This window comes from Lycorma delicatula, chromosome 13 (assembly GCF_047948215.1).
Source record: "Lycorma delicatula isolate Av1 chromosome 13, ASM4794821v1, whole genome shotgun sequence".
Lineage (NCBI taxonomy): Eukaryota > Metazoa > Arthropoda > Insecta > Hemiptera > Fulgoridae > Lycorma > Lycorma delicatula.
The window spans coordinates 38,994,924-39,022,228 of record NC_134467.1 but is presented as its reverse complement, the minus strand read 5'-3'; the positions used below and the strand labels follow the sequence as shown (position 1 = coordinate 39,022,228).

Below are 27,305 nucleotides of genomic sequence, written 5' to 3'. Positions count from 1 at the left end.
TGGACTTACTCTGCATACATAACCCAAATAATTTTAGTTTTATTGTATTGTAAAATTATATTTAAGAAAAGTTTGGGGTATTTGTTTCTCACCACAACTTTTATTTTGATGCAACTTCTATGTAAAAAAATATTTATTAAACGTATTATTACAATTTATTAAACAAAAAAAAAGTGTCCGTCAGCGAGCGTAGATTGTTTGTTAATTTCTTGCACTTATACTTTCTTTTTTCTATTTAACCTTCGGTAATTACTATTCAAAAAAGGATGAATGAGGATGATATGTATGAGACCAAAATTAAGTGTAGTTTTGTACAGTTTCAGTTCGACCACTTTTGAGATGTGTAGTTAATTGAAAAACCCAACCACGAAAGAACATCGGTATCCACGATCTAGTATTCAAATCCGTGTAAAAATAACTAACTTTACTAGGACTTGAACGCTGGAACTCTCGACTTCCAGACCAGCTGATTTGGGAAGACACGTTCACCATTAGACCAACCCGGTAGGTTTCTTGCACTTAATCTACATCAACATAACCTAACCAAATGTAATCTACGCTCGCTCTCCTCGTTTAATTAAAGTAAAAGCTAAAATGTTAATTAAATGAAAAAAATCGACCTCCTTGGCGCGAGTGGTAGCGTTTAGGCCTTTAATCATGGAGGTCGTGGGTTTGATTCCCGGTGAGGCATGGCATTTTTCACATACGCTACAAATCATTCGTCCCATCTTTCATCCTCTGAAACAATACCTATTCGTGGTCCCGGAGGTTAAAACAAGAAAAAGAAGAAAAAAAACGTTAATTGAACGACGTTAGTAAACATAAGTTATGTAGGGTTAGGTTATGTTGATATAACCCACCCAGTTGGTCCAGTGGTGAACGCGTCTTCGCAAATAAGCTGATTTTGAAGTTGAGAGTTCCAGCGTTCCAAGTCCTAGTAAAGGCAGTTATTTTTACACGGATTTGAATACTAGATCGTGGATACCGGTGGTGTTCTTTGGTGGTTGGGTTTTTCAGTTAACTACACATCTTAGGAATGGTCGAACTGAGACTGTACAAGACTACACTTCATTTATACTTATACATATCATCTTCTGAAGTATGGTATTACCGGAGGCTAAATAGGATAAAAATAAACTTACCGGGTTGTCCGGCCTCCGTGACGAAGTGATAGCGTCTCGGCCTTTCATCCCGTGGTCCCGGGTTCGAATTCCGGTCAGGCATAGCATTTTCAAACGCTACAAAAATTGTAATTCAATTCATCCTCTGAAGTATACCTAAAGGTGGTTCCGGAGGTTAGAAAAATAACCCACCGGGTTTTCAACGTAACCCTTAGTGAAAAAGACAAACACCCTGTATGGGGGTCCCTTTTCACGGGTCCCCACATCAGAGACTAAGGTGTCAGGACCGAGTGTCAGCATGGAAAGTTCAACTGGAAGGCCGAAGAACGTGACCGCGCGGCGGGGAGGAAATGAAAGGCAGCTCCCTGCGAAGCCGTCGTTCGTCCGCGCTTGCGCAGGTGGTGGTGCACGGAAATTCCGGATTCCTTCTTGCCCAAAGACACCTACTGGTACCTTGTAGTGCTTGAGTGTGACTCCGACACTTACTTTGTCCGTAAATGTCATTCCCCCTCATCAGAAAAAAAAACCACCGGTTTGGTCTAGTGGTGAACGGGTCTTGGCAAAATCAGCAAAGTCGAGAGTTCTAAGGTTGTAATCCTAGTAAAGGCAGTTACTTTTGTACGGATTTGAATACTAGATCATGGATACCGATGAATTTTAATGGTTGGGTTTCAATTAATCACACATCTCAGAAATGGTCGACCTGAGATTGTACAAGACTACACTTCACTTACTAGCATATATATATCATCCTCTGAAATAATACCTGACTGTGATTCCCGGAGTCTAAACAAGGTTTTGTTGATATACGTCATGGAGTCAACATAATTTGTAAGTTATTTTTATTTTTATTTAAAAAAATGTTCTTTTTCCATCTTAAATAAAAGTTTTTGTTTTTTTTTATGTCAGAAGAAGTTGCATCTAAAAAAGTGGAATAACGTAGTAGCGATGCAATGAGAAACAAGTACTTATTTGTTTGTTATCGATTGTCATAATTATTTGCTTCATAATGGTATAAAAAAAATCGAGGAAAAGTGATTTTCCTGGATTAAAAACTATTTAAAAAAAAATTATTTTCTATTATAAAAACTTTTCCTTGTTAATTTTTTCCCATAATTTTTTTTTTTCAAGAAGTAATTAATCAGGAATAGCTTTACGTATTCGTATATATACTTTTTTTTTTAAGTAAAAAGGAAAGAAAATAGGAGGATATATGTAACGAAGGTATATTAAAAAATAAAAATAGTATAACAAGGTGGGTTAGGGAATACTTTTTACGTATTTGTAAAAGAAAAATTTATACATATTAAAATTTAAAAATTATATTTGATAACAGATAATTATAATTGTTCGAATTAAACATACTATTTTTAAATAACGAAATTAAAAAAAAATAATAATATTTATAATTGATTTTCATGGAACAGAAAAGGTATGATGAATTGCTTTAAACCAGTCAATTGAAAGATATAACAAATATAATGTTTGCGCATTTTTAATAATTTTTTTTTTTTAATATGAGTCTACTTTATTTAAAAAATTAGGACACTGGACAGGTATTTTAGCAATTAAAAAAAAATTGTTGCCTCTAGCAAGATAATTTATCTTTACTACAGAAAACAACTCACGTTTTTGTATTTTCTTTTTTCTTGCAATGAGCGTACAGCAAATAATGATGATGGTCGCTGAGTTTAAGATTAGTGATACCGTGTCTATATATATGTGTGTTTTTCTTCTTTTTTTCTTCTAATTTAAGTGTGTCGGTTTCAATTCAGAAATAGCTTCTGCCGGGATATTTAAATGTTTTAAAAATAGATGAGATGTTTCTCTTATTATACACCTCTCCTACCGTTAAACTAGCATGTCTATTCTACCCCCCCATTATCTATACTCTATTACCTCCCCTTTCTCGTAAAGTTTGTTATCCCCTAGATCTTAAATTGTATCTCTTCTCTTTTTACTGTTACCGCATTTAATCTTCGTTTATTTAAAAAAAAAAAAAAACTTCTTTCAACAAACGTTTGTTTTTCATTAACTGATTTTAACTCCTGTCGTATTTATTCTTCGTGTTGTGTGTGTGTGTGTGTGTGTGTGTGTGTGTGTGTGTGTGTGTGTGTCTTCTTGTTTAATTGAGATAAGATGTGTGATTGATGGACTTCTTTTTTCCTGTCGCTTTTATTCAATAAACTTAGATAATTAATTAGAATACATTAAAGGTAATATAGTTAAAGGATTTACCACGGTTTTCCTTAATTCATCCAGAAAAATGTTGAGATACTCTTCCTCTTTTTTTAATAACTACGTAGTATAATTTCTATCCATTCCTAAAACGATTTATTTCAATTTATCAAACTAATTGAATTTCATTTTTGTAAATTAAAACTGTTTTTAATTAACACCAGTAACGTCTCGTAACTAAAATTAGTGGTGGTGCTGCTCCAGATAATTTTTCTCTGGACCTTTTCAAGGCCATCGTTAAAGTTTTTTGTAAAATAAAAGAACCGGAAAAAAAAGGAATCAAATAGAATAGCTGGAAGCAATATAATAATTTAATTATACATTTGTCACATTCAAGAATATAGTACACAGTATTTAAGAACACTGCGATTAAAAGCCCTATTCGGTTTTACCGAATAAATAATAAAATGTGTAGATAGTAGTTTTTAGTATCATTACATTATAACTTAATAAATAAAATCTCCGTTTAAAAATATTATAGTCGAACAGTGCTTAATTGAAATTTCTATGTGCACAGAAACAAATACGTAAAATTAGTTTTTACTGATTACCTTCTCTTTCGCCCTTCCAACGTATTTTTGGATCTATTTCGCGATCAAACAGCCCTTGCTTTCCGCCATTTTCTTATTGTTATTGAAAAAAACAGTAGAAGAAAGATTAAAGAAAAACAAACCAACATACTTGGCGTTTATAGACCTAGAAAAGGCATTCGATAACGTAGACTGGAATAAAATGTTCAGCATTTTAAAAAAATTAGGGTTCAAATACAGAGATAGAAGAACAATTGCTAACATGTACAGGAACCAAACAGCAACAGTAACAATTGAAGAACATAAGAAAGAAGCCGTAATAAGACAGGGAGTCCGACAAGGATGTTCCCTATCTCCGTTACTTTTTAATCTTTACATGGATCTAGCAGTTAATGATATTAAAGAACAATTTAGAATCGGAGTAACAGTACAAGGTGAAAAGATAAAGATGATACGATTTGCTGATGATATAGTAATTCTAGCCGAGAGTAAAAAGGATTTAGAAGAAACAATGAACGGCATAGATGAAGTCCTACGCAAGAACTATAGCATGAAAATAAACAAGAACAAAACGAAAGTAATGAAAAGTAGTAGAAATAACAAAGATGGACCACTGAATGTGAAAATAGGAGGAGAAAAGATTATGGAGGTAGAAAAATTTTGTTATTTGGGAAGTAGAATTACTAAAGATGGACGAAGCAGGAGCGATAAAAAATGCCGAATAGCACAAGCTAAACGAGCCTTCAGTAAGAAATATAATTTGTTTACATCAAAAATTAATGTCAGGAAAAGATTTTTGAAAGTGTATGTTTGGAGTGTCGCTTTATATGGAAGTGAAACTTGGACGATCGGAGTATCTGAGAAGAAAAGATTAGAAGCTTTTGAAATGCGGTGCTATAGGAGAATGTTAAAAATCAGATGGGTGGATAAAGTGACAAACGAAGAGGTATTGCGGCAAATAGATAAAGAAAGAAGCATTTCGAAAAATATAGTTAAAAAAAGAGACAGACTTATAGGCCACATACTAAGGCATCCTGGAATAGTCGCTTTAATATTGGAAGGACAGGTAGAAGGAAAAAATTGTGTAGGCAGGCCACGTTTGGAATATGTAAAACAAATTGTTAGGGATGTAGGATGTAGAGGGTATACTGAAATCAAACGACTAGCACTAGATAGGGAATCTTGGAGAGCTGCATCAAACCAGTCAAACGACTGAAGACAAAAAAAAAAACTGAAAAAACAACTAAACCGCTTTCATATTACTTATACCGACTAAACTAGTACAGGGAATGCACAAGGAACGTTACGTACACACGCGGAGTAAAAAAAAACTGCCTTCCACCAGCACGCCAGGATCGGCACTCCGGGAGCGACAGTGCTCTCTCGCGTGTAGCTTCCTATGCTCACCGCACTGCTGGATCTGTAAAACGCACAGTTCTGTACACAGATTTCTGTATATTTTTCATAAACTGGGGGATGGCTACTGACATTAAGCTGTATAAGTAGATTACATAAGAAAGCTACCTATTGTAATGGGTACCGTGATTCGACTTACGGAAAATTTCGACATATTTTCGCGTTTTTTATCCCCTACCGTCATTTAAAAGTTTATATATATCTATAAGTTGCCGTAATTTTGCGCCAGTCACTTTCAAATTGACACATAAAATATAACGACCCAAAATCTCGGTTGAGCTTGTTAATGGGCAAAATCGGACCATGGAGGAGGAAATGCGGCTCTTAATAACTTTCTTATTAAGTAAAATATCGAATTCATTTAAAGTTCATACTATTCTTTGGATAAGGACCTAAAACTACAGTTTTTTGATATCATGGATCATTACCCCAAGAGGGTGAAACAATGGGGTTTCGAAGACAAAAAATCATACCTCCCTTAATAGGCACAGTATTAAATCGATGTAAAGTGTTCGTTAGTCCTCTAAACATTACCTAAAACGTTTGTCTGAAACAATTTTTTGATATGACCAACCCTTAACGACAAGGGATGACCAAAATGTTGCTGGAATTGTATGAAGATGGGGTTTGTCGTATGCCAAACATGTGAAACTTTTTTCACATGCAACCGTTGTCGTATTGAGTAACTTTGAAGTTTTTCTTAACTTTAAGATGGTAGATTACCCGCTACTTCTTTCTTTCATTTTCCTGTTTAACTTCTGGTAATTACCGTTCAAATAATACTTCAGATGATGATATGTATGAGTGTAAATGAAGTGTAGTCTTGTACACCCTCAGTTCCACCATTTCTGAGATGTGTGGTTAATTGAAACCCGACCACCAAAGAACACCGGTATCCACGATCTAGTATTCAAATCCGTGTAAAAATAACTGACTTTATTAGGACTTGAACGCTGGAACTCTCGACTTCCAAATCAGCTACCAACCCGTTGGGTTTTTATCCGTTAGCACTGGTGAAATCTACCTTCGACTTCCGGTTTGCCGAAAGGGATTTTTCCCCTCTCCAAACGTTCCAAATTGCTTTGGAAATAAAAAAAAGAAGTGGCAAGATTCGAAATCGGGCGAATAAGGATGATGGGGTGAGGATGTCATTCCGTGTATTAAAAAAAAAAACCAGTTATTTATAAAATTATAAACCAGTATATTTTGAAAATGTCTAGGTTAACTTGTGGTTTCAACGATTTTCGTCGGTTTGAAGGTTTATAGGACGCGATAGAAGAACGAACTGGATCTTACGCCTATACCTCTTTACAATTTACGTTATTTTTGAAACCCCCCTCACTCGTAATCTAAACATAAAAATTTTGAGAGTACGATTTAAAATGTTTTTGGCATATCGAAAATTAATTAATGCGGTAAATTATAACTGTTTTATTTTTGGATTATTTAGTTTTGATCGGGTGTTATATCAAGAAAGGTCCTTGCTAATACCCCCCATTTTTCCTTGTTTTTTTTTTTACCCCTCTTCCGTTTAATTATTTCGTCTTGGTAAATTAAATCTACCAATCAATCATTCAGAGTACCTCTTTTCTTAGGCATTACACATACAAACGACGATTTAAAAATTATATATATTGTGTGTGTATGTGTATGTGTGTGTGTGTGTGTGTGTGTGTGTGTGTGTGTGTGTGTGTGTGTGTGTGTGTGTGTTTTAGATAATTGTTGTGCGTTATACTTATTACTACTGTTTATCGGATGAATAACAAGTTCGTAGTAACGTGTAGTCTATGTAAAAGTAAAATCGGGTCAAGGTTTTGTCGTCTGCTAAATTGTGTTCCAAATTTATTTAAATACGTTGTTTCGTTTTTTTTTGTATATTGTGTATGCCTGTGTAAGTGTACTTTATCATTATTGTAATAATGACACATTTTAGATTTTTTATACTTAACAATTTCATTGCATGTCAAAGCATTTGACTTTGCTGTTTCATTTATTTTTCTAAATATATATGGTATTATTATATATTTTTAATATTGAAAACGGGGGTTCGGTACTAGGTAATGTTTTATATATATATATATATTTTTTTTTTTTTTATATTACCAGGGGAATTGAAAAAATGGAGTTTTCAAATGGTTGGTCCAGGGAATTGAAAAAATGGAGTTTTCGACAAGTGGGGTACTAACTACCACTTTAAAACGATTCGATACTGTGCCTCTAAACATTACCTAAACCTTTTGTCTTTAACAATTTTTTATATGACCAACCCTTACGGCAAGGGATGATCAAAATGTTGCTGGAATTGTAAAAAGATGGGACTTCTGTGGTAAACATGTGAAACTTTTTTAACATGCAACCATTGTCGTATTGAGTAAATTTGAAGTTTTTCGTCACTTTAAGATGGAAATATTTTTTATCCCCTACTTAGCACCGGTGAAATCTACCTCCACCTTCCGGCCTACCGAATTCCGGCGGATTTTTTAATTTTACGCAGAATCAATTTTTTTTTCGTAAATGAAAAAAGGGAACATTTGATATTGTTTTAGAAATACAATTATTAATTGTATTATTAATTGTAATTATTATTAATTGTCCATATTGAGATGTGATAATATAACCTTATACAATACTTGTATGAAAAATAAGGTTTATGCAGGAGAGAGAAAGAGCGAGAAGGAGAGAGCGCTAATAGTTAGTTTGTTATTGAGATTCATATTACGATAAAGGTGATGTTATCCATAAATGGTGAATAACGTCGATTGCCAATTGGTATACTGAAATGCATTCAGGTATTGTGTGTTTGTGTTAAGCGTTTTCCTATTGATGGTATCCAGGTCACACAGACGGTAACAACTGTTCATTTATATATATATATATATATATGTAACATTATTGCGGTAAGTTTATCCATACCTCTAAACAATGCAGTTGGTTTTAGTTCTGTGCTTATTTATCATTTAACGGCATTGACCACAAAATAGTGTAGTGTATATATATGAATAAAGTGGACCGGATTTTCTACCATAAAAGTAACGAAATGAATAATTGTTGAAGTGTAGTCAAAAGAATTAATAATCGAATTTTGATTCTGGAATTTCATTTTTCCGGGTGTTATAGTAGTGTGTGTGTGTGTGTGTGTGTGTGTGTGTGTGTGTGTGTGTGTGTGTGTGTGTGTGTGTGTGTGTGTGTGTGTGTGTGTGTGTGTGTGTGTGTGTGTGTGTGTGTGTGTGTGTGTGTGTGTGTGTGTGTGTGTGTGTGTGTGTGTGTGTGTGTGTGTGTGTGTGTGTGTGTGTGTGTGTGTGTGTGTGTGTGTGTGTGTGTGTGTACGGTAATTGTTTCAAATTTACCCCTTACCTCGCGGGAAAATTATCTGTTAAAGAAATTTATCGAAAAAGTATGATTTAATATATAAATCCTAACTAAAAATGATTAATTATTTAATTTAAATTTCGACTTTCAGAAGTCGGTTTCATTTCTGAATTAAAAAGAAAATTGGTTTGTGTGGAACTACGTTTCGCACGAGATTTGAGCGTGACAACGTCTTGCAAAGACCGACAATTTCGCAAAAAAAAAAAATTGTTATCCTTATGAAGTAAACACATGTTTTTTTGAGAAACTAGCCTTGGGCTAGATGAAAATATCAATTAATTAAATTCATCCATGATTTGGATGTTTTTAAAAATTATTTGTTTAAACAAACAAATGGAATCGAAGTGATTGTTTAATTAGCTGATGAAGCACGTTAATATTCCATTTAATAATAATAATAATAATAATAATAATTAATATTAATAAATTTGCAAGTTTAAGTTGAAAGATTTGTTCAAAAATAATTATGAACAATTTGTTATAGAAATAAACTTTAATCAAATCAATGTTGATAAAGTGTATCAAATTAAAACGATGTAATTGAAATCATAAATCAAATTCATAAAATTGCTGTTTTTGAAAAGCCCGCCAAAACCTGCTTGACATGATAGTATTTCCATTGAAAGACGGTTAGGCGGTTCAACTTGTCATTAAAACTTCTACTTAACTCGTTTTAAGTAAATCGAAATTTTTGTTAAAAAACATTAATATTCAATTTTTAAATATTATTTGTAGTTTTTACAAGTTTAACTTAAATAATTTGTTTAAATATAATCATGAATAATTAATTATAGAAATAAAATGAAATCAGATCGATGACAATAAATTGTTAATTTGAAATGACGAAATTGAAAATATAAATCAAATTTATGAAATTTCTGCTTTTGAAAAGCCCGCCCTAACCTGTTTGATAAAATAGTCGATTTCCTCACACGGCGGTTGGCCGGTTCACATTGTCATTTTAGACACATTGTTATGACATATGCGAGGTTAAAAATTCATTTTTAATCTTACCTTAATAACAATCATTTACGCACAATCGATTATTTATCTTTATTGCCGCAATTGTTGTTGTAATAAACAATGAAAACCACATTAACTTTTCACTTTACTTTATTTTAACGGTTGACGAAAACAGTTCATGTGTAGGTGTAAGTTGTGTGGTGCCGCTGTTTCTCTTCTACTCGGACAAATGGGCCAAACGAGTGGAAGAGAGATAGATGCGGCACAAACCGAACGCTTAGGCCGATCGTGCCCCCTCTCTCTTGCTCGTATGCTCGGCTCAGGCGGAACGGGACAATAAGTCGTGCTTTTTCGTGCGTGCTACCGGCGTTCATCGATTTATATAAGACGTTGTCACGTCAAAAAAGAAAAAAATAACAAGATCTAATGCTTGGCGTACTAGGAAAAATGGTAATGAGATTTTCCCACCTTGTCATTTTTTGACTGTTGTACCCAGTGGGGGCTCGTAGCTAAAATTACAGTGGGGGTGCTGCTCCAGAAATTTTTTTTCTGAGCCTTTTCATGGTTACGGTTAAATTTTTGTGTAAAACAAAAAAACCGAAAAAATGAATCTAATAGAATAGTTGGAACCGGGGATAATAATCTTATTCTACATTTTATCACATTAAAAAATATGGTACACAGTTTTGAAGTACATTGCGCTTAAAAACCGTATTCGGTTTAACCGAATAAATTATAATAAAACGTCCGCTTAAAGTTCAATTTTAATTTAATAAAACGTCCACATTATAGTTTAACAGTACTCAATGTAAATTTCTACGTACTCACAAACAAATACATAATTAGCTTTTACTAAAATTACTTTCTTTTTCGCTCTTCCAGCGTGTTTTTGGACAGATTCGGTGATTCCTCGCTTTTGATAAAACTCTTCTCATCGCTATTGATAAAACAACTAAACCGTTTTCATATTTAAAATAGAAAAGGGAACGAACAAGGAACGTTCCGTACAGACGCGGAGTAAAAAAAAAAACTACCTTCCACCAGCACGCCAGGATCGGCACTGCGGGAGCGACAGTGCTCTCTCTCCAAACACTACGCCTCTGGAACTGTGAAGCGCACACTTCCATACAAAGAGTTTTTTTATCTTATTTTTGGTGGATGACTACTGACATTAAGCTTAAGGATTATATATTGTACAAGCATAAAGAAAGAATTAAAGAAAAAAGGATTCATTATATTAAATTTTATCGATTATATTAAGAGGATGTACGGATGCTTCGGTTTCACAGTGCCTATATGTAAGCTCACAATTGTATAATACTGTGTTATTATTTATCCGTACAAATGAAATTGACGGATTCTATTTCTAAAACGAATCCGTTGGGTAAATGTTATTCATTGTTGTGGAAGCCAAAAAACGAGGCGATTTCGTGTAAAATTTAATGAATTAGGATTAATAGGATTTCGGCGTAGATATCGATGGATTACACTTCTTGCGATTCCGTTTTTTCTTCCTGTGTTTGTATGCGCCCCAGTAATTTGATAACGAAAGCGTCAGAGTGATATTGACAGTTTGATGTGGAAAACTATAAGATTATAGGTATATCATCGTAACTACGCTTAGAAATAGACATTGTGTTCGTTTCAGGTCTTATAAGATTCCTTTATACAGGGTGTCCCATATAAAACGCAACCCATCAATCACTCATCCATGAAATTTCAAAAGTCCAGCTTACTCCCTTACTTGTTACTGAAATGTACTCGTCCAACATCTGAACATCGCGGCGACACAGTAGAACACTACCGATAGTAACAACAATGCAATCATAACGTTCAGTGTGTTGCTAGAGACAAGCTGCTGTTTTCGGTAGATGAACGTGTTTTCATTGTCGAGTAGTACTTCAGTACGAAATCAGCGGTTGCAGTGCAAGATTTGTTTCGCCATAAGTACCCGGATAAACCGGCTCCTAACAAAACATCAGTATTAAGGTTTCGCAAAATTTAGAGGGACTGGTTCTGTTAATAACAAGAAACACAAAAGATCTGCGTTGGTGTTGAATACAGATATTCACTGAAATCAAAAACCGATTACTCGCCTCGCCAAATAAATCGATCAGACGTTTGTCTGCTGAAATTAATTTGTCTAAATCGACTGTTCGTCGGACGACCAAACGATTACAATTACGACCTTATCGCGTTCAAACGGTTCATCGACTTCTTGAGCCCGACAAAGAAAAACGGCTACAATATTGTCATCGGTTCCGTCGATTTCTGCGTGAGGGAATTAACGTTACGGATTCGTTATTTTTCACAGATGAAGCACGGTTTCATTCGGATGGCTACGTAAACAGCCAAAACAGTAGAATTTGGAGCGCTGAAAATCCCCACGTTTATCACGAAAAACAATTACACCCGCAGAAGTTGGGCGTGTGGTGCGCGATATCGCGGAAGAAAATAATCGGTCCTATTTTTTTCGAGTACACCATTAATGCAGAACGATATCAGGATATTTTATTTCAGTTCGTCGCACTCTTGGAAGAGGAAGACAGACACTGCCGGCTACAACATGAAGGTGCGACATCGCACTACGCAGGTTCAACTTCTGATTTTGTCGAGGAATTCTTTGGTAATCGTTTTATCGGTCGAGGCTTGTGGCCACCAAGATCTCCAGATTTGACTGCGGCGGATATTTTTCTACGAGATTACCTCAAAGAAAAAGCCTACATCGTCAAACCACGAACACTTGAACGATCGAAAGTCAATATTGAACAAGCTGTATTAAATATCCAGCCACAAACTTTGAAAAAAGTTGCAAGAAACGCTGTAAAAAGAATTGAAGCTTGTATTCAAGAAGATGGCGGCCACTTCCAACATTTACTCTAAATGTAAGGTAATGGATGGTAATAATGAAAATTACATTTACATTTACACATGCGCCTTTTTATTATTTCTATACCTACCAATATAAGTTTGGGTTGCGTTTTATATGGGACACTCTGTATAACACTTAGTAAAGTTTCCTTCGTTCGATCGAGGACTGCATTCTTTTGTTTCTCTGAAAATTCCTGCAAACATCCACTGCTTAGGGTAAAGTCTACACTTTTTATTTTCGCCTTGAAAAAAAAGCTGAAAGCGCAATAGTAGGGTTTTTCCGTCACGCTGCTTAAGTCTTACAAAACTGGAAGGGCGAGCGAAGCGATCTATGATCTACTAAATATTCTCTGACCGCGACGGGAAACGCAAGTAACCATAGAGCGCGGGCGAAGTTGTGACAGGGGAGGTAGTTTTTTCATAATTTAATTCAGTATCATTTTAATTTTAATGGATAAATCAAGAAGAATCTTTCGGTTTAACTTTTTAAATGAAGCTGTTTTTTTTAACTTTTATTAAGGTAAAGTTTTGAACTGTAATACTTTTGATTGGTTTAGTACGTCACCTTTCTATAGGGACATTTTTTTTTGTAAAATTTTTCTTAACCTATAATACATCTATCTCTCTCTCTCTCTCTCACCACCATCTCCCTTTCAGTCTTTCTCTCTCTCTCTCATTTTCTTTCTTCTCATTTCCGCCGATAATTTTGTAGTGTTATTAATTATACTAATTTTCTTTAAATACGTATTATTTTGAATAGCAATTTATAATATAAATAAATATTATATTGAGGTTTCATTGCCTCTCCTTATTTCCAAATAAGGAGAGGCAATGAAACCCGGTCAAATTATCTCGTTTAATTTTAAAAATCTCTATAGAATTTGATCAAATCAAAGAATGCGGTAACATTTACGCCTCGTTATTTCCCACAAATATTGTAATTATTGTAAATAAATGTTTTTCTAATTTTATTTTTAAATTACAACAATTACTTCATATGAGTGAGTGTTTTAGTACGTGTTGACAATTATAAGATTTTGATAACATGTTTAAAATATATGTAGTAGTGTTGGCGTGTAGAAGTAATTTCCCTGTCTTGTACGGTGTTTTCTCTTAATCGACACCGATTAAATAAATGAATTTATATATATAATGTTTTTTTCCTCAGGTGATAATCCCTAGATAATTGACTGTAATACAACATCTCGATTCCCCCCCGAGGGGAGAAGATTCCCACCTCGTAGCGACTGTAATATAACAGTGAAAATTTAAGTTTTCTGGTAAAATTGGTGGTACTCTAATACGGTCAAAATAGATATATTTTTCTTTTTTTTAATAAAAACTAGCCGGTGAGAGCTAGATTCGCGCTCGCCCTTTCTGTGTAACTAGGACCCTCCATTGTGTTAATTTTCTTCATGCTTTTGAGAATAATACAATAACAGTCTGTTCAATATATAAAAGCTTATCAGTGTTCTGTAATTTCTTCAGTGTAACAGATTGGCAGCATAGGATTTGAAAGTTTGGGTTTTAGAATAGTCGGCCCCTATGTCCTTCGTACGGGTAAAAAATGTTTTACTCTGTCTTAGCTTAAACCACGAGGAGGTGACCGTTATTAATTTATCATCTTTTTTAGGTAGATTTCATAAGAAAGCTACTTATTGTAATGGGTGCCATTCGAATTCCGGAAAATTTCGACATATCTTTGCGTTTCACATCCCCCAGACCCAAAAACCACCATCAGTTCAAACGTTTTTCTTGTAGACATCTCACTTTCTTGTAGACACGATAACTGCTGTAATTTTTCGCTTATCACTTTCAAATTATAATGACCCAAAATCTCGGTCGAGTTCGTTAATGGGTAAAATCTGACAATGGGGGGCTTTTTCGATAAAAAAATATCGCCATAACTTTCTTATTAAGTAAAATATCGAATTCGTTTAAAGTTCTTACTATTCTTTGGATAAGGGCCTTAAATTTATATACGTAAAGTTTTTTGATATAACCAACCATTGGCCGTGTGAGTGGAAAAAATGGGATTTTTGAAGACAAAAAACTATACCTACACCTTAATAGGCACAGTATCGAATCTGTTTAAAGTGATCGTTAATCCTCTAAACGTTTTTCTTGATCAAGTTTTGATATGACCAATCCTTCCGGCAAGGGATGACCAAACTGTTGCTGGAATCGTAAGAAGATGGGGCTTGTATTATGCTGAACATGTAAAAACATTTTTCACATGCAACCATTATCGTATTTAGTTAATTTGAAGTTTTTCTTAACTTTCAGGTGGGAATTTTTTTATCCCTTATTTAGAACTGGTGAAATCTACCTCCACCTTCCGGTGTGCGGAAAGGGATTTTTAACTTTTATTTTTTGCAAGCATCCGGAGGCACGTGAAGGCCAGTCGCATCTCGCTTACACTAAAATGACAAAGTGATAATGGTTAATTAATATTACAGGCCGCGCCGTATATCGTCGCACCTTTAAAGCTACTTTTCTCGATAAATTAAATAGATTTGAAAATTTAATTTCAAACAGTGGAAGCGGTTTCCAAATTCGATTTGATCAACGGTTACACCATATAAAAAAATGTCGCATCTGTAACAAGTAAAAACGTGCTTTTTTTTAAAAAAAAAATAGCGCTATCTGTTGAAGGTAAAAGCAACAGACGTTATACTAAATATTTTACGATTCCATTTCAATGTTTTCGATATGTGTGTCCGCTTTGGACTAAAAAACTACTGAACCGATTTACACGGCGGGGGGGGGGGGAGGTAGAAAGGGAAAAATCGGAAAAGGGATGATGGGGAAAAGGAAATGGAAACGGAATAGCAGAAAAAAATAAAAAAGGAAAAGAGGAAAGGGAAAGACAGTGTGGTAAAAATGAAAATGGGAAAAGGGGACAGATTAAATTTTGTGAAGTGCCGTAATGCTCATTTTTTTAATGTTTTATCAAGTTTTCAATTGCGTTAATTTAATCTATATATATATATTACTCATATCTAGCTATAGCGAAGCATTGTCGGGATTGCTAGTTATTAATAATTTTAAACAAGTAGGAAACTTGCAATAGTACCAATTTGGTTGTGATTTCGTTTTTGCTGTCTGGAGACAGGGAGGAGGAGAAAAAAGGAGGGTAATTTCTGTTCGTTCTTTCGTGTTGTGTGTGTGTGTGTGGGGGGGGGGTCGTCTGTGGAATCAGGGGATCATTTGCCGGTGTAGTTTAGCAGACTGTTGTCAGTGGTGAAGAAGAACATGAAAGGGCGATAACCAGAGATTAATCTAGAAGTCTTAAAAGCCGTGGAGGTGAATTGTTAAGTTGTTTGGAAAGATGATCTGGATTTCATGTTGGAAAAGTAAATGAAGCACTAGAATCAGTATGTTACAATTTAGGGAGATGAATGTAGATTTAGAATAATTTTTTTTAACTAGCAGTTACGGATCACATTATGGAGGTATCTGTACATTAAACCTGGACGAAAATCCGCTTTTGTAGAAGATTTCGCTTGGTGTCATTTTTCCGCTTCGTAAACAGTGGTCTAATATCTTGAGAGGATCATTTTTACAATCGTGGTTGTGTATGTATTTCTAATCGACAACGATTTGCGTGGCCGTACAAACGATCTCTTCGTTTCAGCCGTAAATATAATAAACTTTCCATTAGAAAAACATAAAGCATAAACCAAATTTCTGCTAAGTGATTTACGTTCAATTAACGAGACTGCTGGTTATACAAACTTACCATTGTATTTTTTTTTTTTTTTCACCATAGTATAGCGACATTTCATATACCCGGTTTTTTTGTAAATTTTTTGTTCCTACTCTTGAAAATAAAATTACGTGTTATTATTACAAAAATAAAACAGCGGCTTCTCATTGGATGTAAATCCGAAATATTTTAGAAAAGATTTCACTCAAATAAACGGAAGCATATTAAAGGCTGGTACGGTAGTTTATAGCAGGATAAATTAAATGTCTCCATCCGATTAATTATTCAGACGATGTATATTACGAGTTTCAAACTCGAATTTTTTTATTCGTTTATTATTTTTTATATGTATATATTTCTTGTACGACATTAACTTTATAACTTGTGGAGTCAGAAATTGATTATACAATTATATTTGGGGAAAAATTATGCCACTTCACAACTGTACTGGTCTGGCTCTGAGGGAGGATCTCTTACTCCACTTACATAATTATAATTTAAGTGGAGGCGTGGTCTTTATGCCACGCCCCCGCTTTTAAGTGGTGGGGAGGGTCACCATGCCACGCCTTCGATTGGTATAGAGTATTGAATAATAATATTCTTGTATTGTAAAATTGTTGGTTTTATTTTTTAATAATTTTTGTTCATCCTCTTTGTAATTTGGCGATGAAGTTAATTAATGTGTCTTTTGAAATTATTAATGTCGATTTATTTATTTTTATTTGTTCTAATTCCGACCAATTAAATTGATAAAAGAAAATAAAAAGAATAACGATTTATTTTTATTATTTACGATTGGCGTATATAGTTTTACTTCTTCACTGATGGTGGATATCACAAAGATCTTATATTAATTGTATACACGCACGCACGCGCGCGCGCGCGCTCTAGACAGAGAATAATCATCATGCATTGTAGGAGGCAGACATCGTCTGATCTCTTGTGACGATAATTCCCAGATGGTCAATACAGGTCAATGCCTCAACATTTGCTTATACGCACACACACGTCGGAATAATACTTGTAATATCTTTGGCTAGTTTATTATATAATTTTGTTTTTTGTTTGACTTCATTTTTATTTTTTACTTTATTAATTGATTTACTGGAGTTCTTTATTTTTATTTTTAATTAATCTGTCGATCGATTTGTCTTTTTTTATATTTTATTTTGTTTTTCTTTCTTTTATTCATGATGTGTAAAAAGCCGCGATCGTTGTAATTCATATTTTATAAAAATAATAAAAATCGAAATCTCAGAGAAACGAATTAAAGTAGACCTTCTGGTCGATTTATCCTTACTGTAACATTCGGCCTATCAAATTTGTTTTTTTTTTCAGATTTATCGTCCATACATTCACTGTCCTCAATTTCTTCCACTTCTATTACAAAAAATAAAGTAACATTATATTAAATTTTTCTTTTAATTCCGTTAAAACCCTTATGTAAGAGAACATAACTTTTTCGATTTCCTTGACGGAGTAGTATCGGTGTCAGCCTTTCATCCAGAGGTCCCGGGTTCAAATCCCGGTCAGGCATGGAATTCCCACATACAAGCTTCTTTGTAAGATTCTGTGGTGAATTAATTCATAATTCAGATAAGAATTCCAGCTCCCATAATTCCTTTCGCCTTTTACGTCAAAAGGATTTTATTTATTTTTTTTTATCAAGAACAGATGAAATCTGGCTCTAAATTTTTTCCTGAGTAGAGTTTTAACGTATCTGGGAATAACGTTTTAACGGGGAATTTTTTTAGGTAAATTTTTTTTCTTGGAATTTGATAATTCCTGGTTTCTAAAATCACAGTTTATTATTTGAAATTATATTCAAACTGAAGCGGGGTGTTATTTCACAGTGAATACATTTTTTTTTTTTAAACTCAAACTACAATATAGTTGTAGATAAACAGTAAGTCTAGAACCCACCGGCTTCGTCTAGTGTTGAACGCGTCTTCCCAAATCAGCTGATTTGGAATTCGAGAGTTGTTCCAGCGTTCAAGTCCTTGTAAAGTCAGTTATTTTTACAAGGATTTGAATACTAGATCGTGGATACCGGTGTTCTTTGGTGGTTGGGTTTCAATTAACTACAAATCTCAGGAATGCTCGAACTGTGAATGTACAAGACTACACTTCATTTACACTCATACATATCATCCTCTGAAGTATTATCTGAAAGGTAGTTACCGGAGGCTAAACAGGAAAACGACGATAGGTTTCGACCCTGAACCCACCGGGTTGGTCTATTGGTAAACGCATCTTCCCAAATCATTTGATTTGGAATTAGAGAGTCCCAGTGTTCAAGTCCTTGTAAATTCAGTTATTTTTAGACGGATTTGAATACTGGATCGTGGATACCGATGTTCTTTGGTGGTTGGGTTTCAATTACCCTCTCCCTGTTCTCTACTATTGTGTCGCACAAGGGTTGAACATTTAACTCTTTCCTGATATCGTCGTTCCTAAAACGATCTTGTCTAGTACACCCTTTTACCATGCTGTCTTTTTGATATGACCCAACCATCAGAGCCATACAACAGAGTAGGAACAGCCATAACTTTATAAAACTTCATTTGAGTCTCATACAGCACCTTTCTATACAGTGTTCGTCTTATTGTTCCACAAATGACTTGAAATCTAAATATCTTCTTATCGTTTTCATAAGTAATATCACAGCCTAGGTAATTAACCCACCGGGTTGGTCTAGTGATGAACGCGTCTTCCTAAAATCAGCTGATTTGGAAGTCGAGAGTTTCAGCGTTCAAGTCCTAGTAAAACCAGTTTTTTTTAAAACTCAAACTACAATATAGTTGTAGATAAACAGTAAGTCTAGAACCCACCGGCTAGAGTGGGTTATTTTTACACGGATTTAAATAGTAGATCGTGAATACCGGTGTTCTTTGGTGGTTGAGTTTCAATTAACCACACTTCTCAGGAATGGTCGAACTGAGAATGTACAAGACTACACTTCATTTACACTCATACATATCATCCTCTGAAGAATTATCTAAACGGTAGTTACCGGAGGCTAAACAGGAAAAAGAAAGAAAAACCGTAGGTAATTAAAATGAGACCTGTTCAAAAATCTTATCCCCCCCCCCCCTAGAATGATTTTTGATCGTAACAGGTAACTTTACCAGAAATCCCATGATTTTTGTCTTTCTCAGGGATATCATTATATATATATAAATAAATTTTAAAAAAAATTAAAAATGCTATATACAAAATTTGTCACCGCACACTCTTTAAAAATTATGTTGCATTAAAAGAGCAGTGTTTTTTGGCAGATAAATTTTTTAAATTTATTTCTTGTAAAATACCGTTTCTCTTTAATTATTGAACGACCCTCTTGCACTACTAATTAAGGATAAGGAACAATATAACAATTTATTATTGAAGATGATTTGTAAATAGTCGAAATGCGCATTTTAGTTTTGAGTTTTCTTTTTAATTGTTCTATTATTTTTTGTTTTTAATCTGTATTCATTTAATTTAATAAATAAATTCATAATTTGTTACGTTAACGTAGTTGGGAGTTAAAATATCTTTTTTTTTTGTATTTTGTATTATCGACTGTGTTTCTGTAGAAGTATATGTTTTTTAATGGTTCATGCCTACTATAGTAGGATGTACATAATGTTCTTATGGCATTATTGTTGGTTGGTGTGTTGTGTAGGTATGTTATACTATAAAGAAAGAACGAGAAAGATAGATGATGGCTAGATAATTACGAGTGAAAAGTAAAAGATAAAGATGGAAGGAAAAAGGAAGGGTGTTAAACAAAAAAAAAGCAAGCTATGTTTTAAAGAGTCTGTGGTGTTGTTCTTCATGACAACATAGATGACGTCATAACTAGTTTAACTAGTGTAGGTTTTAATATTTGTAGTTTTTTTTTTTGAACGACCTAACTCAAGGTCATTTTTTTTTTCTTTTCGTAATAGAGTTATAGATTTGTAATTATATTAGTATGGTACGCTTTGTTTGTTTGTTTGTTATAAATTTAAATAGAATTACATTTTTGTTGTATTTCAGATAAAATTTGTGAATAAATTAACCCGTAGTAAAGATTTTTATTTCACGAAACTATTTTGAAATTTTGAGGTTTAATTTTTTTTTTCAACGACGGTTTTTTTAAAATAACATTGATCGAAAATTACATAATTGTTTTAAAAATCGATAATTAATTTCGATTTATAATTATTATGAAGCGAATAATTAAGCTTAATACTTATCGGCAGTTATTTTTATATAATTTAGTTATGCTTTGCAACTATTTTTTTTTTTTTTAATTGCTTTCGAATATATTATATACAGGTGTCCAAGGAAGAAATCGAAAAACTTACAGGACATTGGTGAAAATAATGAAAAGAGAATCGTATAAACGTAGGTTTTGAAAAACGCTTTATTTTTGAGTTACGATTAGCGAAAGATTTCGCCCGTATTTCAACTCTTATAAAAAAAAATTCTATTGTAATTTTTGGGATTCAGATTAAGGAGTAAAGTTTTGGTTGTTATTTATGTAATTTGAGCTGGGAAATAGGATGAAATAGTTTCCATAACTTTAACTCCAGTAGTTTATAATAATATGTCCGACGTAAAACACAAAACTAGGTGTCGAAAAACAAGTTTTTTTTTTAGGTTTATATTAAAATTGCTTTGTTAAGTGGCTATTATTAAATGCGGAAAAAACTTTAAGAGAATTTAATTCTGAGTAAATTAATGTAAATACAGCCAATAAAAAGTAAATAAAAAACTTAACGGTTTTTTTATTGAAGCAAAACAAACGAAAAATAGGTCATATTCTTTCTGTACCTAATAAATATTCCTCGGTATATCAGCATTTACAAACGAAAGGTTCACTTCCAAAGTGTTCGTTTTCTATTGAACGACAAGTAAATAATCACGTTAATGAACATCGTTTGATTTAGCATATTCGGCGTAGTTCAGGCCTAGTACAAGATGAATTTCATATACTGGTTTTCAATGAAAACTTTACTGTAGATTTTAGTAATAGTTATTTACTAATTTGGCAGATTTAAAAGAATGGTGCGGTTTTGAACATGGTTTAAATTAAAACAGAATTACTTACAGTTTATGATTTTTATTTTTCAAATTTGTCGTCTCAAACATTTTTTTACATTATTATAAATTTCAATATGTGCGCCCTTAGTCGCTCGACAAATGTCCAAACGATACTCAACTTCTCTCCAAACATTAGTTAACATTTCTTCGTTAATGGTTGTCATTAATCCTGTTTTTTAAGTGGTTTAGATCGCGAATTTTTTTTTGTATAAACAACGCTTTTGTTGTACCCCCGCAAGAAAAAATCGCAAGGTGTCAGGTCTGGACTCCTTGGAGGCCAAAGTATTGGTCCTTGCCGGCCTATCCATTGAGCTCCAAATTTTTCGTTCAAAGCGTCCGTGACCGATACATTGAAGTGCGGGGGAGCACCGTCTTGTTGGAAATGAAGTCGATGAATGTTTTCGAGTTCATCCGGCTGAGGAAAGCAATAATCGGTTAACATGTCGAGATACACGACTCCATTAATTATTTTTCAGCAAAGAAGAAAGGCCCTATTACACGATTTTTCATCACACCAAACCAAACATTAACTTTAGGCGAATCGCGTTGTTTCTCAATAATTGCGTGTGGGTTTTCAGAGCCCCATATTCGTGGAATTGTGTCTGTTAACGCATCTATTCACATGGAATGTAGCTTCGTCTGTAAAAATTATATCATCTAAAAATGATTCGTTTTCACTTATTCTGTCCGACATTTCAACAGCGAAATTGTAACGATTTACACCATCATCGGGTTTCAATTCCTACACTATCTGGATTTTATAAGCGTGTAATTTCAGTTTTTTATGTAAAACTTTGTGAACTATTGATTTTGGAATACCTAATTCGACGCTTCGACGGGGGGATGGACTTCCCAGGAGTTCTAATTGCCGATCGTCTAATTAGTTCAACCGTTTCGTCCGGTACACTTGGTCTTCCGGTTGATATCTGTTTCTTAACCGATCCGGTTTTTTTCGAATCGTTTGAACCAAAGTGTCATGTTATTTTTGTGCGGTGGATCTCTTCCGAATTCACGTCGAAACGCACGTCGAACTAAAATTACGGATTTTAATTCGGCCATCAATAAAACATACTTTGCTTTGTGTTTATCCGAAACATAGTAACTCACTAAACTCACCGCAACAACAATACCATAACTGACCTTGTGGTTACAACTGCTGATAAACAAACTTTTAGGTTGGAGGCTTTCAGAGATATCAATATAACATCTAGAAATTTCCCTACAATCTTCCTATGAATTACTGAAACCGCACCATTATTTTATGATAACCCTGTACTTTAAATTTAGAATTTAATATAGAATTTGGATACATACGTTCATTTTTTATAAAATAGTTTGCCGACTCTTTTGGAGGATGTACCTTTACAAAATACTACTCGTAAATTGTAAATGATTTTCAAGTACTTTAATGCAACGTCATATTTTTTCTTTAATAGCTAGAAATCGCTTGAATGGTAGTTTATTAAACTGTATTAGACGTAGTGGTCCACTTGATTGGCCACCACATCACCTGACGTAACTCCACTAGATTACTTAATTTGGAACCATATGAAAACGAATAGTATACCGACAAAAAGTTAATGCTGAAGAAGATTTACTCATTAAAATACGAGAAATACTATTGAATTTACACGAAACGTTACTGTGATGATGCGGAAATATTTTACGTCGGGAAGAGTGCTGTGTACATTGAAGGAGGGAATTTCGACGGATTTCTGTAACTTATGTTATCATTTAACATTTCAAGTTTGTTTTTTTGTGCTATATTAAGAGGAATACCGTTAGGTACAGAATAATATGATTTTCTGTACATTTTTCGTTCGTTTTGCTTCAATAAAAAATCTGTTGTGGACACCACTTGACTTCCTTGTACGCCTATTAAATTACATGTACATATTTTTTTTAAATGAAAGTATATAAAATTTTCTTTCATTAATAACTTATGATATTTTTTATTTTTTTGTTGAATTATTCAATACGCGTAGAGATTAATAAATCAATATATCTAAAATAAAAAAAAATAATGTTAAAAAAAAAAGAGACGAAGTCTTATCTTTTTTGTGATTTTTCGGTGATTTGAACCGATGTGCCTTCCGTTGTAAGATCCAAATATTTTATTAAGCTATAACTGTGGAACCAATAAAAATAAGTACCACTTATGATATATCATTGAAAAGCTCTTAATTAGAGCTTATTACTGCAGTTAAGAAAAAGCCCAAAATCCATTTTTTTGGATTTTGGCCCTTTTTTGGACAATTTTGGGCCAGTCGATTGCAATCAAAAGAAGTACAAAACTAGATGTTACGGCAGTCCTTAACCCAAAATTTCATAATTTTTAAGGCTAATCGTTTTTTGAGTTACGCGAGATACGTACGTTCAGACGTCACGCCGAAACTAATCAAAAAGGATTCAGGGATGGTCAAAATGGTTATTTCCGTTAAAATCTGAAAACCGAAATTTTTCGCCATCACAATACTTCCTTTATTTCGTACAAGGAAGTAAAAAACCGATTTTCATAAGTTTTTATTGGCTATATTACATCAATTTTCTCAGAATTGAATTCTCTACAAGTTTTGTTACAAAATCTTCCGCATTTGTTAGTCATTTACCAAAGCTATTGTACTTTATTTGTCATGAGTCATTTGACTGGTTTGATGCAGCTCTCCAAGATTCCCTATCTAGTACTAGTCGTTTCATTTCGGTATACCCCCTACATCCCTAGCAATTTGTTTTACATATTTCAAACGTGGCCTGCCTACACAATTTTTTCCTTCTACCTGTCCCTCTAATATTAAAGCGACTATTCCAGGATGCCTTAATGTGTGGCCTTATAAGTCTGTCTCTTCTTTTAGCTATATTTTTCCAAATGCTTTTATTTCTTCATCTATTTGCCGCAATAGCTCTTCATTTGTCACTTTATCCACCCATCTGATTTTTAACATTCTCCTATAGCACCACATTTCAAAAGCTTCTAATCTTTTCTTCTCAGATACTCCGATCGTCCAAGTTTCACTTCCATATAAAGCGACGCTCAAAACATATACTTTCAAAAATATTTTCCTGACATTTAAATTAATTTTTGATGTAAAGAAATTATATTTGACTGAAGGCTCGTTTCGCCTGTGTTATTTGGTATTTTATATCGCTCCTGCTTCGTCCATCTCTAATAATTCTACTTCCAAAAAAACAAAATTCTTCTACCTCCATAATCTTTTCTCCTTATATTTTCACATTCAGTGGTCCATCTTTGTTATTTCTACTACATTTCATTACTTTCATTTTGTTCTTGTTTCTTTTCATGAGGTAGTTCTTGCGTAGGACTTCATCCATGCCATTCATTGTTGTTTCTAAATCTTTTTTACTCTCAGCTAGAATTATTATATCATCAGCAAATCGTAGCATCTTTATCTTTTCACCTTCTACTGTTACTAAAATCTAAATTGTTTAACATCATTAACTGGTAGTTCTATGTAAATAATTAAAAAGTAACGGGAATAGGGGACATCCTTGTCGTACTCCCTTTCTTATTACGGCTTCTTTCATATGTTCTTCAATTATTACTGTTACTGTTTGGTTCCTGTAAATATTATCAATTGTTCTTGTATCTCTGTATTTGAACTCTAATTTTTTTTAAATGTTGAACATTTTATTCCAGTCTATTGTACTACAAACGTAAAAAAAAAACCAAAATTATATGTTATTATTTCGATACCAAATTATATGTTTTACGTCGAATATCTTAAATCTTACTGGAGTTTCAGTTCTTGGATCTATTCTCCTCTATTTCCCAGCTCAAATAACGTAAGAAATCGTCAAGTTTCATTATTTTTACCAATAAAACATGTCCTGAAAGTTTTTAAGAATTTCACATTTTTTTCAAATAAATAGTTTTATTTCGTAGCATAAATTTATAATTTAGTTTTATAGTAAATATATATTTCGTACAATGTTTGTGTTTTTTTGTAATATATGAGATGAGTAAAAGTTCGTTATAAAAAAATTAATTTAAAAAATATATTTTTATATAACTTTGGTAGATTTATGTAAAAGTACGTAAAAGTTATCAATATTTAACGATTTGATTGATTTTGCAAATTTATTTAGTGGGGAAAACGTAGTTTTTTAAAAAAAATTAAAATTTAAAAAGAATTAGTTTTTCGTCAGTATTTTTGTTTATTTTTAATCGTATGAAAAAAAAAATATCAGTAGTGTAAAAAACTAAGTACATAAAAAGGTTCCCGAACATTTTCTTCTATGAGCAAAGTTAAGAAATTATGAATAAACTCATGCTGTATACAAGAAGGAAGTACCCGGTATCCTAGCTGTTCTACCATACTTTGATTTTGGTGCATATTGTTAAATTTGCTATCGCCCTTAGAAATTTCCCCAACTAATTTACTGTTGCTTTTTATTTTTACATTCGACTAAAAATAAAACCGCTATTTATGAAAAAAAAACTACTATTTTATCCTTAATTTATTAATAAATAAATAAAATATTTATTCGCTCATGTTCACTAGGGCATTCTTTTATACTACATACTTTTCTGAACCCATTCCAATTATTTATATGCTTTAGTGAATTTTTTCAAGATTAAGGTTTGCCTTTTTGAGACACTATTGACTCGGGTACGTAGCTGTATTGATTCCATTTAATTTAACCTTTATATTACGAAGTTTCGTAATTTTGGATGTCGTTTTTTATTTCGAAAAGCGACCTGCAAATTTTAACCCAAATTCGTGAAGATCTCATTAATGAATAAAGTGAACCAATAATTTATTTAATAATTAAGGCTGTTGAAAAATTTCTACTCTGTGGGTAAAAATAAAGATGTATTAAAAGTCTTATGATCTGTAGAAGGTGTCAGAATTGTCGTCCTATATATGGACTATTCAACTTAATTTTCAATAAACAAATAATAATATGTAGAGAATTTATTTGGAAGTTCGTTTTTTGTGTTTAAAAATCTGGAGAAAATATTAGAAATTTAAAGTTAATCAAGTTTTTGATAAGATTAATTGTATCTTATCAAAATGAAGGGAAACGGATATCCGGAGATAACGTATAATAATTTTTTTTTATATATAATTATAAACATAAAAATGGCCACAGAACTTTAAAATTCATGAATATTTATCTCTATTAGCTTTCACAGACGATATTTTAATTTTTTCAAAAGATATAGACGAAGCGAAAATAAAATTCAAAAATCTATACGAATGCTATTAAAATGATGTCCATCCTACGGGAAAAAAATCTCAGAATAAAATTTATTCTCACAGATAGATGTCAGAATATACTTCCTTACTGGCATCACTTTGTACGGGATCGGTTGAATGTTTTTCCCGCTGCTGGATCTTATAAAGATATGGCCTTCAAGGTCATCCGATCTTGATCCCTTGTATTTTTTTTTATTTGGGTTCGTTTTAAAGATATGTGCCTTCGCTACCTACCCGATTTGAGGCACCGAATTGTCTCTTCATTATTCCAGAAATTCAGATTAAACTATGGGATGAATTTTCCTATCGGTATTTTGTGTGTCGAAAGATGCTCACGTTGAATTCTTGTATGGTGAAACTGAAGTTAACTTTTTCTTTTTATCTGTCGATACATTGTAATGAAAATTAAGAGATAACTTTAAAACCCAGATAATTTTTTTTTTTACACCCTATTTAATATTTTATAATTAATTTATAATAATTTTTCTTTATTAATTCAATTTTTTTTTAATGCAATTATCCAGGATTGACTTCGGCTGATGTGTTAGCGGTACGTTACAGTTGACTGACGCAAAAAAAAAAAAAAAAAGATAAAAAGTATGTTGCGACAGTGTCTGAATCGTTTTGTCAATGTAACAAAAAAAGGAATTTTTGATAATTACGAAAGGATTTTGTATAACAGTTTACCGCCGCAGCTTAAATTGAGTCAATCAGGTTTTGCTAAGAGATGTTATGCTGTCAACTCGTACGTGTGTTTAATTTTTAATTTACATTTCATTTATTAATTTTTCTTTTA

The 27,305-nt window shown here is 33.1% G+C and overlaps 1 protein-coding gene across 5 annotated transcripts in view; it reads left to right on the top strand.

Moving 5' to 3' along the window:
• The window catches only part of mrj (DnaJ heat shock protein family (Hsp40) member B6 mrj), a 290,448-nt gene that overhangs the window by 206,712 nt on the left and 56,431 nt on the right, over positions 1-27,305 (top strand). Inside the window, exon 1 of one of the 5 annotated variants that reach the window (XM_075381831.1) lies at positions 27,131-27,254. The exons of 3 other annotated variants lie outside the window; for them this stretch is intronic. The gene's annotated coding sequence lies outside the window, so the exon portion shown is untranslated. Of the gene's footprint in view, positions 1-27,130; positions 27,255-27,305 lie in introns of those variants that run through there. One more of the 5 variants, XM_075381833.1, reaches the window with a different exon arrangement.